The sequence below is a fragment of the Podarcis bocagei genome (genome assembly GCF_964188305.1).
Source record: "Podarcis bocagei genome assembly, chromosome: W".
Classification (NCBI taxonomy): domain Eukaryota; kingdom Metazoa; phylum Chordata; class Lepidosauria; order Squamata; family Lacertidae; genus Podarcis; species Podarcis bocagei.
Window position 1 is genome coordinate 65,161,918 of NC_138131.1, and position 16,725 is coordinate 65,178,642.

Genomic DNA, 16,725 nt, shown 5'->3' on the forward strand with positions numbered 1-16,725 from the left:
AACTGATTTCCATGATAGGTGTCCTTGAAGGCTTCCTGCCCAGCTGCTCTCGCTTTCTGTGGGCAGTCTCTTTTCAAATGACTGTGAGATCCACACACGTAACACCGACGAGCTGCAAAAGCCTGAACAAAGCTCTCATCTTGCTTCGCCCCCCCCTTTTTCCCGGTGGAGCTTGCTGCGCCAGACTTGCTCTCCCTGAGCCGTCTCTCCTGTTCGTCAGCCAAGCGTCCTGTGACGTAGGCCAAAGTCAGATCCTGCGGACTCATAGATTCCAAAGTTAGACATAAATTGTCATAACTTTTGTCCAGAGAGCTTAGCAAAATATAAACCTTCAATTCATCAGTAAAGTTCACCTGCAACAGCCGCAGTTCATTAAACACAGAGAGCATCTCTGTAACATGTTGTCTTATGTCCCCACCTGGACGTAACTTCATTTCAAACAACCGCCTGGTGGTATGGATTTTAGCACCAGCCGTGGTCCTGTGGTGCACTCTTTCAAGAGCAGCATAAGCTTCATGCGCAGTTTCCAAACCCTCCACATGGGGCAACTGTGAACCCTCCAAACTGAGCACTATAGCTCCCAGGGCTTTCTGATTTTTCCTCTGCGAAGCATGCGCATCTGCAATTACTGCTGCTGCAGCTCCGGCGGCTGGCTGAGGCAGTGGAGGCCTTAAGACCGCGTCCCACAGACCCTTGGCTACCAGCCAGGCCTTCAGCTTTCTGCTCCATTCTCCCCAATTTTGGCCGTTTAATTTTTCGAAGGGTACGGAGAATGATTCATGGCCGTCCGCCATCTCTTTCCGTTCTCCCAAGGGGCCCCAAGCTGTACTTACAAACGCACCAGCTCCTCCGGCTCCTCAGCTCCGTGGAGAAACGACACCTCAGCTGCTCTCAGCTCTTGGCAGTTCCCAGCAACACAGGCACTTCTCTGTGTCTTGCAGCCTGCTTGTTCGCTTCGCAGCTCTCCTTGCCTTTCAACACCAGGCAAAAAGTCCTTCCGCCTCCTGCCGGCCCCCTGCTCGACGCCGCAGATCAAAGCTCCCGACAGTTTTACAAGCGGTGATGACCCATAACCTGTGCTTTTTTATTAGCCGTGACCCCCGCTAATTGATTTACAAACCTCGATTAGCGGTTTATTGCTGCCCGGCACGCTTCCACTCCAGCTCTTCTTCGTCACGGTTGAGCAGAGCTTCGCACAGCGTTGTAAACTGTCACCTGCTGGATTCAGCTCCCAGACAAACACACAGAGTCCCGTTTGTCTCTATACAGCATTTATTTCCAACATTTCTCAGGTATTTCCAGGGCTATTAGCAGCCATACCAAGACCACGTCTTTTCCCCACAAAGTTCAAAGTGGGACTGGCAAACTTTTGCCCAAGCTCCGCCCGAGCTTCTAAAAATGACGTCAGAATGGTGTAGCATCATGGGAAAAGCTTAACTCGTTAAGTTTCAGCTCCCACACTCCCCCCAATATGCCTCCATTGGGGCGTCACTATCCCCATCTGATGAAGAGGTACCTGTTTCCTCCTCGGAGTCCGAAGTGTCCCTCTTCTTGCTTTTCTTCGACCGGTGTTTCTTCTTCGCCTTCCGTTTTCCGCCCCGTGGAGCGTCGTCACGGGGGGCCGGGTCGCTGGCAGCAGCCACCTGCTGAGGGGGCAGCTCCTCCTCAGAAGATGACTCCTCCGATGTGCTTGGTTGCCTAGGGTTATCCTGGAAAACACTGGGAACATCAATCACCTCCTGGCGCGGGGCTGATGTAGAGGCCACCGCCGGCCTGGCCTTTTGTCCGCTCGCCCTAGGTTTTTTAGCTGGTGCCTTGCTTTTCAGTGGACCTGACTTAGATTTTTGAGTTCTAGCAGCTTGTAGGCGCGTCCGTGGCCTGCTGGGGGCCTGCTCAACCACATTAGCTGCACTAGTGGAGGGACCATCCTGACCCTGCTGACTGGGCGGGGGGGTGTCTGGTATGCAATCTTGTGACACCTCGACAATGTTCGGAGAGGGAGTGATAGGTGCCCTGCACTGCGCGTAGAATGATTGCAGCGCGGAAAAAAGCTGGGCCAAGGCCTGAGGGTTACAAGGGCCTGTTGGCATTAGGGCATTGCCACGCTGAGATTGTTGGGGGTTGCTGCTGCCCTCCATGACCAAGCTGAAAGCAGTGCCTCGGGGGGGTGGGCGCAAGTCAAGTCAAGTTAGTAAGCAAATCGAGTGTCTATTTTATTTATTTATTGTTTACCTATTTGTTTATTTATATGTTTGCTTGTTTTTTAATTTAATTTTATTTATTTTATTATTATTATTATTATTATTATTATTATTTATTTATTTATTATTTATTTATTTATACTTGTTTTTCTATTTATTTATTTATTTATTTATGTATATATATATGTGATTACTTATTTATAATTATTTATGTAACTGGGGCTATATCACTATCAGTCTAACCTGCTAAATGAATTTCCAGGCAGAGGCGGCCTGGATAAGCAACGAAACACAGCAGGAATTGCGGTCAATGGGGTCAGGTAGCCCTTGTCAACCAAGCAAGATATTCTGTATTAATATATTAGCAACCAGTACAATTGACAACCACTTTGGGAATAGCCTTAGCATTCTAGGATCCTACTTGCCTATTTTTCTAGGATCCAAGGTTAGTACATAACAGATTGCTTCATTTCTAGGTTTTTGGGGGTTTGCACCTTTGAGTATATTAATTTTTATGAGATCTGATAATCCCCCCAAGAAAGGAAAACCACCAGAAATGAAGCAAAACCACCAGAAATGTCTAATGACCATTCCAACAATGAAGTCAACCACTAAAAACACAAGAACCTATTGAAAAGAAGCAGAAGAAACATGTAAAAGCAACATCAATGGAAACTGACAAAGAAGCCAACCAACCCCAAGCAAAGCAGATTCACCAGAAACCCCCAAAGCATTCAAAAGTATTACCACCAGAATGCAAAAACAAGAAAACTTCTCAAAGGAAGCAATAAAGCAAAAGTCCAAAAAACAAGCCAAACCAATGGAAAAGAAATGAAGCCAGCCGCAAATGAAGCACATTCACCAGAAACCCAAGACTAAGTGAAAACTACCGTATTTTTGGCCCTATAGGACGCACTTTTTCCCTTTCAAAAATGAAGGGGAAATGCGTGTGCGTCCTCTGGGGCGAATGCAGGCTTTCGCTGAAGCCTGGAGAGCGAGAGGGACGAACTGGCCGCCACAGGAGACAGGAAAGTGTTTTCTCCTCGTGTATCTTGTCGTGCCAGAAATGGGGTGGCCATGTTACACGGAAACCAAATTCCCTGCTGGGTCTGAGCCCACCCAGGGGCAGCAGCCTGTGCAGCACTAAAATCCAGCACCCTCTGCTTTGAGCATGTCCTGCTTTACAACGTCACAGAATGATAGCATTGTAGAGCTGGATGGCACACCCAGGGTCATCTACCCTGCAGGTGGGTGCTGGGAGTCAAGGAACGGCTCCAGATCCCACCAGCCCTTGTCCTTTCCTAGGAGCTGGCCCCACCAGGTGGGCGTGGCGGGGTGGCACCTTGGAACAAGGTCTGCTTGACGACCACACCCTGGGCACACCGGAGGGTGAGTGGTGCCTTGCGGCAGGTTGGACTGGATGACCCCCAGGGTTTCCAATCCAGAAGAAGATCTAACTGGAACACATCTCTTCCCTTCCCCATGGCACTACATGGTTGCCGACACCAGCACTGGCTCTCTGGTGTCAGGTCAAGCAGCGGCACTGTGGATGGGGATATACCCGCTGCTTGGGGGCACCCAATGCATCGGCTTCTGGTACTACCTGAGCTCAGGGTGGGCTGGACGGCCCACAGAGTTCCCTCTTGCCTCCAAGCTAGAGGACCCCAGTGACTTCCACCGCCCCAAGTCCTTCATCCATTCAGCTGAGAGTCCCAAATGCATTGCTGTGCTGGTGGCCCCAATCCGAAAGGAGTTGGCCGCGAATTCAGCTGGGGGTAAACCACAGGCAGCAATCGCCCTTCGCATAGCGCGCATGAACTGATGCCGTGCAAGGTAGGAGCCATCCAAATGTATGAGGAATGGGCCTGAGACGGTTGGTCTCACGTACATGAAATGTCTAGTACTCTTTACTGGGCATGGCCCATTGTGACTAGTTGCTCGGAGCCGAATAAGGGCCCCCTTTCCCTGCTGATCAGTTTTGGAACATCGGACATGCAGGACTAAATTGGATCTGGACAAGGTCAGGTCTCTCAAACTTCCCCAAGCAGCGGAATCTTGTTGGCCCTCACAAACCACTTCGCCAATGCGCAGAGCGCCAAAGGAGGCAATGGTGTAGCCTTATTAGACTTTACTGATTGGTGGGCTCTGCGTTGCTCCCGGACAGGAGGAAGGAAGTCAAGTGACACCAAGGTTGGTTCAAAGAAAGAGTTTATTCTGCTCTCCAGATAGCAGAAGGCACTTGTGTGGTGAGTCCACAGCAAGTCCAAAGAAATGAGAAATTTCATGCAGTATATATATCCTCCAGGCACCCTCTCCCTCCTTCCCCAGGAATCCAACCACATCAGCCTATACACGCAGGTTGACATCACATGTGTTCCTGCTCCGGTATTCTTAACCATAAAAGGATATTCGTTCCTGTACTTCTGACCATAAAAGGGTATTCCTGTTCCTACTCTTATCTTGGAGCAAGAGGTCACCAACTCCAAGAACACACTCTGGCACTGTTCCCGGACTAGGTCTATGCGTCAGGACGTAAGATAAGACCTAGACATTGTTGGGATACTGCCAGGGAGAAAAAGGCCATGATGACCCCACGTCGATTCCGGACGATCCATCGATCTCCTGTAGACATGCAGTATCATTCAATTAGTGACACGAGTTCCAGAAATAGCTTGCCACATTCCAGAGCTGGTGCACGCTCTATCAGCAGAATTTGCACAGCGAAAGATGCACGCAGGAGAGCATTATTTACAACTTTATTCAGTGTTGGTCAGAACAAAGAAAACATGACTGCCTGTGTTGATGTCTCGGGCACATAGAGAGAAACGAAAGCAATAGACAAACAGAAACTTCCTGTGAGCAGGAAATACATAGGCTGTGACTCACAACAGCCTGTCCCCTTCTTAAGGTGGAACGGAAATATCCTAACACCCTCCCCCTTTCCGTGTAACCTGTAGTACCTGTGGTTCAACCCAACTGCAACCTCTGTACATAAACCTTAGGTTGTTCTCTGTTAACAACCTTAGACAACAGATCAGCAGGAATTTCATTTCCTGGCATGTAGGACACCTAAAGGAGTCCTTTCTGAATACACTCTCTTGCACGATGTAGCTTAATCTGCAAGTACCATATTTTTTGCTCTATAGGACGCACTTTTTCCCCTTCAAAAATGAAGGGGAAATGTGTGTGCGTCCTATGGAGCGAAGACGCCATAGCCCCGCGACCCTCTCCCGGCTGGAGAGGTGATGCGCGGCTATGGCAGGAACCTCTACAGCCCCGTGTCACCTCTCCAGCCGGGAGAGCACGCGCGGGCGGGGCTAAAGAAGCACCCCGCGACCCGCTCCCGGCTGGAGAGGTGACACGCGGCTATGGCAGGAGCCTCTATAGCCACGCGTCACCTCTCCAGCCGGGAGAGCACGCGCGGGACTAAAGCAGCCCCCCGTGACCCTCTCCCGGCTGGAGAGGTGACGCGCAGCTATGGCAGGAGCCTCTATAGCCGCGCGTCAACTCTGCAGCCGGGAGAGCACTCGCAGGGCTAAAGAAGCCATAGCCCTGCGACCCTCTCCCGGCTGGAGAGGTGACGCGCGGCTATGACAGGAGCCTCTCCCTGCGCCTTTCCGTTGCTCCCTGACCTGCTCTTTGGGACTGGTGGTGGGCTTCCCCGCACCAGCCCCAAAGAGCAGGTCAAAAGGAACCTGAAGCCTGGAGAGCGAGAGGGGTCAGTGCACACCGACCCCTCTCCCTCTCCAGGCTTCCAAGGTAGCCGCCTGAACGCACCTTAAATGGCACCTTGTTTTAGAGCGGGAAAACAAGAGGGGGAAAGTTCTCCCCCTCTCTGTGCAGCGCCTCCTGCCGCTTCACTGAAGGGGCGCTGGGCAGAGAGGGGGAGAATTTTTTTTTCTTGTTCTCCCCCCTCTAAAACAAAGTGCGTCCTATTGTCCGGTGTGTCCTATGGTGAGAAAAATACGGTACTTGGTTCTTTGCTTGCAACTCTGAGTTCACCAAAACCAAACAGGATCTATTGTCTTGATACACTTGTATAGGACATTTCACAGAAACTCTGATGTCCTTAAACAGTTGCATCAACCATTCACAATCCATGAGTGAAAATGACAGAGCATTGAGTTCTGCTTCACAGGAACTTAGGCTCACTGTTGTCTGCTGCTTGCACAGCCAGTCAAACAGACAGTGGTTGTACATGTAGCATACTCCAGAAGTGCTTGTACCATCTGTGGTGTCACTTCCAAAACTAGCATCTGCAAAGATTTCAAGACCTCCAGTCTTCTGACTGGTGAACCTCAGCCTGTAGTGCAAAGTCCCTTTCAAATAGCAGGCTATGCGTTTCAGAGCTTTCCAATCCTGAACAGTAGGATTGTTGGCATGTCTGCTAAGCAGGTTACAGCTTACAGCTATGTCAGGTCTTGAACATCTAGCAATGAAATTCAGCTTGCCTAGAATGCATCTGTACAGCGTAGTGTCAGAAAACGCTTCAGCAGTACTATCTACCTGGTAACCTGTCACCATCGGTGTGCCTGCTGGGTTTGCATCAACCAAATTCAACCTAGTTAATACATCAGCAATTTTCTGTGTTTGGTGTACCAGAAAATTACCTGCTTGGTCCCTCTCCACCTGCAGAGAAAGATAGTTGGATACCTCACCAAGATCCTTCATGTCAAAGTGCTCCTTCAGCTGAGCTAGGGTGCTTTGGTACAAAGCCTGATTCTTCCAAAACATCAGAAGATCATCAACAAAACATAAACAATACAGTTTGTTTTGCCCCTCCTCCTTGACAAACACACATGGATCAGCTTTGCCCTGGTGAAAACCTAGAGAAAGCAATGTCTCAGTGAGTTTTGTGTTCCAACACCTGGCACTCTGCTTGAGACCATATAAGGATTTCCGAAGTTTACAGACCATTCCCTTCTGTATCTGCATCCTGTCAGGTGGAAGCATAAACAGCTCCTCCCCCAAAACCCCGTACAAAAAAGCTGTATTAATGTCGTGATGGGAAACATGCAGTTTCTCCTCTGCAGCAATCTTGAGCATTAGCCGAATGCTCTCATACGTGACGGTGGGTGAGTAGGTCTCGTGGTAATCCTGTCCTGGTACCTGTGAAAAACCTCTGGCGACCAGTCTGGCTTTGTGTCTGACAACCTTGCCATTCTGGTCTGTCTTGGCCTTGAAGACCCATTTGCTGCCAACCAGTCTCATTCCTGGGACTACTGGTACCAGCTCCCAAGTTTGGTTCCTGTTCAAGGAATCAACTTCAGCCTTCATGGCATTAAGCCAAGGCTCAGCATCTTTAGAGGTTAACTCCTGAACCTCTTTGAAGCTTGAAGGTTCCCACACCTTCTCTGAGCTACTAAGAATAGCAGTTGCTATCTTAGCAAACTCATCAGCAAATCTCTTTGGAGCTTTGCCTTTCGTGGCCCTTTCAGATCTGCGTACTAGACGCAAGTCTTCTGCACTCACCTCCTCCTTCTTAGGAGAAAAGTGACCAATGGTGAACAGTGGTTCTTCCAGTTCATTGTCAGACGCATCAGATGGCCTGACTGAGGCCTTTGCGCTCTTGTAGTCTGCTGTGTCATCACTGTCGCTGACATCAGCAGCAGCGCTGCCCACTGAGCTGGAATCCGAACTCTGATCATCATCATCATCCTCAGCTTCCTCTTCTACCTCAACATTATCTGCTTTTTTCACATCACCTTCATCTTCCTCTGGGTAACTCTGGAAAATCCCCACATTTCCCCCCCCCCCACTTAGGATTGTACGCAACACTCTTTGTGAACTTAATGGACTTAGAATCAGTCATCCATACCCTGTATGCACCTTTTTCTTACCCCATGAACAAACCATGTGCCCCACGCTTCCCAAGCTTGTTGCTCTGTGGGGTGTGTACCCACATGTCAGAACCAAAGATTCTCATGTGTTTGACGTAAGGTTTCTTACCAAACATCTTTTCATAGGGAGTACAACCAATAGGTGATGACAGTCTCCTGTTATAGGAATAAACCAACGTTGATAAAGCCTCCCCCCAATACTTCCCAGGGAGATTGGCATCATGCAACAAGGTTTTTAGGCCTTGAAGCAATGTCTGGTTTGCTCGCTCCACAAGTCCATTCATCCATGGCGATCTAAACATTTACAAGTCATGCTGTATTCCCTTCTCAGTCAGGAAAGCTTCAAACTGCTGAGAAGTGAATTCCCCGCCCTGATCAGTAAAGAGACAGCCAATACGTTTACTGTGAACATTCTCCAACCAAGCACAGAATGCCTTGAACCTAGGAAACGCTTCCGATTTCTGCTGCAGCATAAACACATGAATGTACCTGGAAAAAGAATCAATTAGAACCATGAAGTACCTTGCTCCACCCAAAGAGGGCGCAAGTGGACCAACCAGGTCTGCGTGGACTAGCTGGTAGGGTTTGGAAGCCTGCCTGCTAGACTCCTTGCCTTTTGGAGCAACCTTCACCTTGTTCTCTGCACAAGATACACATTTCATGTGATACTTACAGGGCTTGATGTTCAAACCCTGAACCAACTCCGGCATCTTGGCCAGTGCCTGCCAAGACATGTGAGCAAACCTTCTGTGTGCCTTGTGAATGCATCCTGCATGAAGAACTTTGTTAGTTTGTGCAACACAACAAGAATCAACATTTGACACAGCAGCACCATTGTCATCATAAGTTATACAGAATAAGCCATCCATAAACTTTGCATGCAAAATGTCCTATTTGCCTTTCCTGATGACACAGATGCTCCTCTTGAAGGAAATCTCAAAGCCACACCCAGTCAGCTGTGGGACACTGAGCAAATTGTCTGCAGCACCTGGAACATAAAGTACATCTTTGATGGTAGTGTGCAGACTTGCAAGTCTCACAGTCCCTTCTCCTGCGATTCACAACGTCTTTCCATCAGCCTGGTGGATCTCTCCGTCTTGAGGTGTGAAGGAGATAAACAGATGCTTATCTTTTGCCAGATGGTGGGTGCATCCCGAATCAACAATAAATCTGGCTTTGGCCTTTGGAGCAGCTTTTACAGCAAGCAAAACCTTGTTTTCCACCGGCGTGGGCTTTTGCTGCTTGCCCCCCTGCTCCTGGCCATCAAACAGGCATCTGTCTCTGTTTACTTCTGGCCTTCTGGCCTCTGCAAAGACGATGACCTTGGCTCTCATGGGAATCAGAGCTCTCAGCTGCCGACTCCTTGGCTCCCCCTGGAGGCTGGAATGCTGCCTGGGATGACATCACAGTCAGCTCCCCCTGCAGCTTGCAACCGGTGCCCTCAGCATCCCTGCATTCACTCGCATTCTGGGAAACAGCCAGGACCTCCGATGCAGTCAAACTCTGGGCTGGGATGACTGGCAGATGAGCTACTTTCAAAGCATTCCACATCTGACGTGCTGTCGTATTGCCAGCTAGCGTAGCAATTTCCTCCAGAGAGACGGACAAGACAATTACGTCTATGGCCCTTGAATCTTGGGCCCTCCATCTATCTGTCAGAGGAACTAGTGGGGCTTCACACACAGTATGCCACACTCCAAACTGACGAAGTAGACTCTCACAGCAACTTGCCCAAGTCTCATAATTGTGCCTGTAACTTTGGGCACTCAGTGCCTTCAGAGGCTTGGAAAAACTCCATTCCAGGCTTTTACTTGAGCCGTGAGCCTTTATGCCTTCAAAAACTTCTTATCTCGGCAGCTCATAAATCACGAAGCGCGGCTCCCAGGTCAATTAAGCCAGCCGGACATCAAAGTCACTCTGCCTCGGCAATTTTTCCACATAACTCACAGCAGTCTGTCGCAGTCTTACTCTCCTGTAAGTGCTGTGAATCTGGGACCATAACCTGTTGTTGAGATACTGCCAGGGAGACAAAGGCCATCATGACCCAACGTCGATTCCGGACGATCCATCGATCTCCCGTAGACACGCAGTATCATTCAATTAGCAACACGAGCTCCAGAAATAGCTTGCCACATTCCAGAGCTGGTGCACGCTCTATCAGCAGAATTTGCACAGCGAAAGATGCACGCAGGAGAGCATTATTTACAACTTTATTCAGCATTGGTCAGAACAAAGAAAACATGACTGCCTGCGTTGATGTCTCGGGCACATAGAGAGAAACGAAAGCAATAGACAAACAGAAACTTCCTGTGAGCAGGAAATACGTAGGTTGTGAATCACAACAGCCTGTCCCCTTTTTAAGGTGGAACGGAAATATCCTAACAGACATCGTCAGGCAATACCAATGAGACGGAAACATGGAAGGTGCCTAAAGAAGCCAGGGTGGCTATCTAAAGAACTTTTAACTGAATTAAGATTAAAAAAGGATGTGTACAAAAAATGGAAAAGGGGGGAAACCACCAAAGAGGAATTCAAACAAATAGCCAGCACGTGTAGACACAAAGTCAGAAAAGCTAAAGCACAGAATGAACTCAGGCTTGCTAGAGAGGTTAAAAGCAACAAAAAAGGCTTTTATGGGTATGTTCGTAGCAAAAGGAAGAACAAAGAAACAGTGGGGTCACTCAGAGGAGAAGATGGTGAAATGCAAACAGGGGACACAGAAAGGGCTGAACTCCTCAATGCCTTCTTTGCCTCAGTCTTCTCCGATAAAGAAAACAATGCCCGACCTGAAGAATTTGGAGCAAATGATTCAGCAAAGGAAACACAGCCCAGAATAACTAAGGAGACAGTACAAGAATATTTGGCTAGTTTAGATGTATTCAAGTCTCCAGGGCCAGATGAACTGCATCCAAGAGTATTAAAAGAACTGGCAGATGTGATCTCAGAACCACTGGCAGTCATCTTCGAGAAATCCTGGAGAACAGGCGAAGTCCCGGCAGACTGGAGGAGGGCAAATGTTGTCCCTATTTTCAAAAAGGGGAAAAGAGAGGACCCAAATAATTACCGCCCAGTCAGTCTGACATCAATAGCAGGGAAGATTCTGGAGCAGATCATTAAGCAAACAGTCTGTGAGCACCTAGAAAGGAATGCTGTGATCACCAATAGTCAGCATGGATTTCTGAAAAATAAGTCATGTCAGACTAACCTGATCTCATTTTTTGACAGAATTACAAGCCTGGTAGATGAAGGGAACTCAGTGGATATAGCCTACCTTGATTTCAGTAAGGCATTTGACAAGGTGCCCCATGATATTCTTGTAAAGAAGCTGGTAAAATGCGGTCTTGACTCTGCTACCACTCAGTGGATTTGTAACTGGCTGACTGACCGAACCCAAAGGGTGCTCATCAATGGTTCCTCTTCATCCTGGAGAAGAGTGACTAGTGGGGTGCCACAGGGTTCTGTCTTGGGCCCGGTCTTATTTAACATCTTTATCAACGACTTGGATGATGGACTCAAGGGCATCCTGATCAAATTTGCAGATGACACCAAACTGGGAGGGGTGGCTAACACCCCAGAGGACAGGATCACACTTCAAAACGACCTTGACAGATTAGAGAACTGGGCAAAAACAAACAAAATGAATTTTAACAGGGAGAAATGTAAAGTATTGCACTTGGGCAAAAAAAATGAGAGGCACAAATACAAGATGGGGGACACCTGGCTTGAGAGCAGTACATGTGAAAAGGATCTAGGAGTCTTGGTTGACCACAAACTTGACATGAGCCAACAGTGTGACGCGGCAGCTAAAAAAGCCAATGCAATTCTGGGCTGCATCAATAGGAGTATAGCATCTAGATCAAGGGAAGTAATAGTGCCACTTTATTCTGCTCTGGTCAGACCACACCTGGAGTACTGTGTCCAGTTCTGGGCACCACAATTCAAGAAGGACACTGACAAACTGGAACGTGTCCAGAGGAGGGAAACCAAAATGGTCAAAGGCCTGGAAACGATGCCTTATGAGGAACGGCTAAGGGAGCTGGGCATGTTTAGCCTGGAGAAGAGGAGGTTAAGGGGTGATATGATAGCCATGTTCAAATATATAAAAGGATGTCACATAGAGGAGGGAGAAAGGTTGTTTTCTGCTGCTCCAGAGAAGCGGACACGGAGCAATGGATCCAAACTACAAGAAAGAAGATTCCACCTAAACATTAGGAAGAACTTCCTGACAGTAAGAGCTGTTCGACAGTGGAATTTGCTGCCAAGGAGTGTGGTGGAGTCTCCTACTTTGGAGGTCTTTAAACAGAGGCTTGACAACCATATGTCAGGAGTGCTCTGATGGTGTTTCCTGCTTGGCAGGGGGTTGGACTCGATGGCCCTGGTGGTCTCTTCCAACTCTATGATTCTATGATTCTATGACATGTCATCCCTACTCCACTAGAACAGCCATGGTCATCCTTGCCGTCACAAACTGATAAAGGAGAGGGCTCTGAGCACTTGTTTATACAGCTGGGTTTTGGCTCAAGAGCTCAAGTTAAAGCATTCTAGAAATGCTCCCTTGGAAACAGAAAAAAGTGGATTTTGGGTCCCTGCACAGAAACCCATTCCTTCAATGGCGTATGCAGCCGAAAAATAACCGGGCCTTGTACTTGGACCAACAGATACTTCTTAACTTTTATTTTTGTTGTTGTTGTTGTTTGGATTTGGCATAGAATGTCATATGTTATGGGCCTTCTACCATCACTGCTGGGAGGCAGCAGCCTGCGCCAGCCCCCCAGTGCCCTTCACACTAAGAAATCTGCACAAGGGTCTATGGAGTAAATAGCCTTACAGAAGGAGGAGATTGCAGCTGACTGGATGTTATAGAGTCTTTGCTGCGCGACCCAGCTCCCTAAAATGTACCAAGTATTGCAGAACCTCAGCCTTGGTAGGGGGTGTGTCAAGCCTAGCATTTTTTAATTTGCCTTGAAACTCCATAAAGTCCAACCAAGCCTTTTTATGATGTCTAAGCGTGGATGGGACTACTAAAGCCAATACTCACTTCAGGACATCATGTTCCAAAGGTGCTCCAGGAATGGCTGTGGCAATTGCTGCGCCTCTGGTGCTAATGAGCGGAAACAGTCCATCTGAAAACGAGACAGAGCATGCGCGATGTCATTGTTAACCCTAGGTGTAAATTTGGCAGAGAAATAGGTGATTAATTCTAAGCACAAAAGGACAAAGCACCGGAGCACGTTTGCCACCCTAGGAGAGTGTGATGATTGTTTAGACAGGACACTGACAACCGCTTGATTGTCAGTCCAGAAGCATACCTGGTGATTCCTGAACTCATCAGCCCACAAGTGCACCAGAACTACGATAGGAAAATTCTAAGAAGGTGAGGTCACGCGTGATAGGTTTTCCTTGCCAGCTGGTAGGCCAACGCTGAGCACACCAGCATCCCCTAAAGTAGACACCAAACCCCAGGGAACCAACTGCATCAGACTGTACCTGAAAGTCTGAACGCAGCATCAAATTGTCCTGCCACAAAGAATTCCCCTGTACTTATCCAGGAACTTTAACCAAACCTCCAGGCCTTACTTGATCACTTTAGAGAGGCGCACTCTGTGTTGAGGAGCATGCAGTCCCGCTGACAGCTAGCCAATTTCCTACAAAAGGGGCAGCCAGGGGGCACTACCCGGCATGCAAAGTTGAGGTGACCCAAGAGTGATCGACTCTGCCTAAGGGTGACCTTCTTGAGAGGAAGAAGTTACAGAATTAATTCCTTAAGTGCTGCTAGCTTCTCCCTTGGTAGGCTGATGTCTGTGCGATTGTGTCCAATTCAATACCCAAAATAGGTTATGGTCGAAACTGGACCCTCTGTTTTGTCTGCCACCAAAGGTACCCCAAGCTCCTCAGCCAGGGAGGTGAAAGCCTCTAAAGAGAAGCGCAATCAGGGCTATTACGAGTGATGAGAGAATAGTTATCGAGGTAATGGGTCACCCTTTCAGAACCAGTTCTAAAGCAAAGGGCCCAGTCTAAAATTGTACTAAATGACTCAAAAGCTGCACAAGCTACTGAGCACCCTATTGGCATAAATTTGTCTATGAATAAGCCCTAAACCTAAAACCTAGCCACAGAAAGTCCTCTGGGTGAATTGGCAGGAGGCAAAAGGCTGACTCAATGACACACTTAGCCAAGAGTGCTCCCCTGCTGAACCTGCGAATAAGCTTTTATAGCCTGATCAAAGGAGGCATATTTCACAGAACAAGGCTCCTGTGGTATTGCATCATTGACTGAGCCACCTCTAGGGTAGGATGGGTTGTGGCTCATACGATACTCTCCTGGAGACTTTTTAGGGACGATGCCTAAAGGTGAAATGTGTAAAGCCAGTATAGGCGGCTCCCTGAAGGGGCCAGCCACCCTCCCAGCCAGAATTTATTTGTTTATTTTCTTTTTGCAATAGCTAGCATTTCCCTAACTGGTTTGTTTGTTTGTTTGTTTGTTTGTTTGGTTTAGGGGGTCCCCTGAGTTAGGAGGGATCTAAGAGGTGAGAGCTTAACAGAAGAGAACGCCCAAACCATGGGCCAAATTAATACCGGTTTGCGGCTGAATTAATACCGGTTTGTGGCTGTTCTTTGGGCTGGTCTGTGAGCATTTCAAGACCCCTGGTGGAAATGCCCCCTACCGCCCAGAAAGGGCTGTTTACCTTTAAAACATGAGGACGCCGGGTAGTTACCTAGGCACTTTTCACATTCATGTGCATACTTACAATTTGGCCCCTGGCACACACCCAGCAAACCTCACGGTGAGGGACTCGCTTAGCTTTGGAATTTCCAAACTTAGAGGGATCTGGCTGCTTCTTTTCCACATAGGGACCCACGTGCTCCATCCTGTAATTCTGGTAGCTCAGGTCCCAGCAGGTGGTGGGCAGCAGGGAAGCATTTCTGAATTGTCCTCGGAATCAGAAGGCTTACTTCTCTTGCTCTTCTTGGCCGAATGCTTCTTCTTACTTAGACTTCTTTCTCCCTTGCCCATCATTGGAGACTGGTGCTGTTCTGCAGCCGCTGACACTTCCTGTTGCCCCTGCATCTCTTCCTCCGATGATGTTTCGGAGCCCCCTTCCGTAGTAAGGTTGTGAATCCTGTAGAATACTGGGAAAGTCTGGGGTATAATGAGAGGCAGAAAGGTTATAATTGGTGGGTTTCTGGATGAAAAATCGGCTCTGGATCCATTCCAGTCCGGCTTCCGCGCTGGTCATGGGACCGAGACGCCTCTGGTCGCCCTAACAGATGATCTCCGCAGGCAGCTGGATCGAGGCGGCTCGGGGCTGCTGATTCTTCTAGACCTGTCAGCAGCCTTCGACATGGTCGATCACGAACTTCTGGACCACCGCCTTGCCGACGTGGGGGTCCAGGGCACAGTCCTTCAATGGCTGCGCTCATTTCCCTCCGGTCGGGGACAGAGGGTGGCGCTTGGGGGGGAATTGTCATCGCGCCACTCCTTGGTGTGTGGAGTGCCTCAGGGTGCGATTCTCTCCCCGATGCTTTTAAACATCTTTATGCGCCCCCTCGCCCAGCTTGTCCGGAGTTTTGGGCTGGGCTGCCATCAGTATGCTGATGACACCCAACTCTATCTGTTGATGGATGGCCATCCTGACTCGGCCCCAGACACACTGATCAGATGTTTGGAAGCTGTGGCTGGATGGTTACGTGGGAGCCGGTTGAAGTTAAATCCTTCGAAGACAGAGGTCCTCTGGCTGGGACGGAGCGATATGGGATTGAGGGGGCAACTCCCATCTCTTGCGGGGGTGCAATTAGTGCCAGCACCGTCCGTTAAGAGTTTGGGTGTAATCTTTGACACCTCCCTTTCCATGGAGGTCAGATTGCATAACAAAGGCGGCATTTTTTCATCTCCGGCAAGCTAAGCAGTTGGCTCCTTACCTCTCTCGCCCTGACCTAGCCACTGTGATCCACACAACGGTCACCTCCAGACTGGATTATTGTAACTCACTCTACATGGGGCTCTGGTCCATGGGGTCACGAAGAGTCGGACACGACTAAACGACTAAACAACAACAAGCACAACTGGGAAAGGAAACATCTATGCTCCTATCATGTACTAAGGAAGAGGAAAATAAAAGTACCCAACTTTACACAGAACCCTTTTAGCAGATCTTGAGATAGTTTGAGTGAGTTTGCTTCCTTAGACTAAAGAATGCAAGTTCCTAGAGAAATGATCTTTAAAGGAAAATTGAAGTGAACAGTTTTTTCCTAAGATAGGGAGAGGATCTTTTATTAAGCATAGTTAATTCAATTGACATAATCACTCACAAATGATTAAAAGAGCCATAGAATTAATCAATTAAAATAAAATTAAAATTAAAAGGAATACAAAAGTGAACATTTTTTCTGAACTTGCCTAGGAACAGTAAGCCTAATTAAGATTTTTTAAAACAACCACACATAGGAAAGTGAGATTCAAGGTACCTTTAGAAAAGATTGCCCCCCCTCCCCGTAGTTTCCTTTTAAAGGAATCTTACTCAGGAGTAAATTTACCTGGCACAGAAGTAAGAAGGGGGAAAAAACTGAAAGAGACTGATACAAGGGGGGGGGGCATTTTCCAAGAAAAGAGGCCAGGAAGTCTTATAGAGGCTGGTATCAGGGCTCAGATAGACAATTGCTGGCTATGGAAGCTTCTCCCTTTTA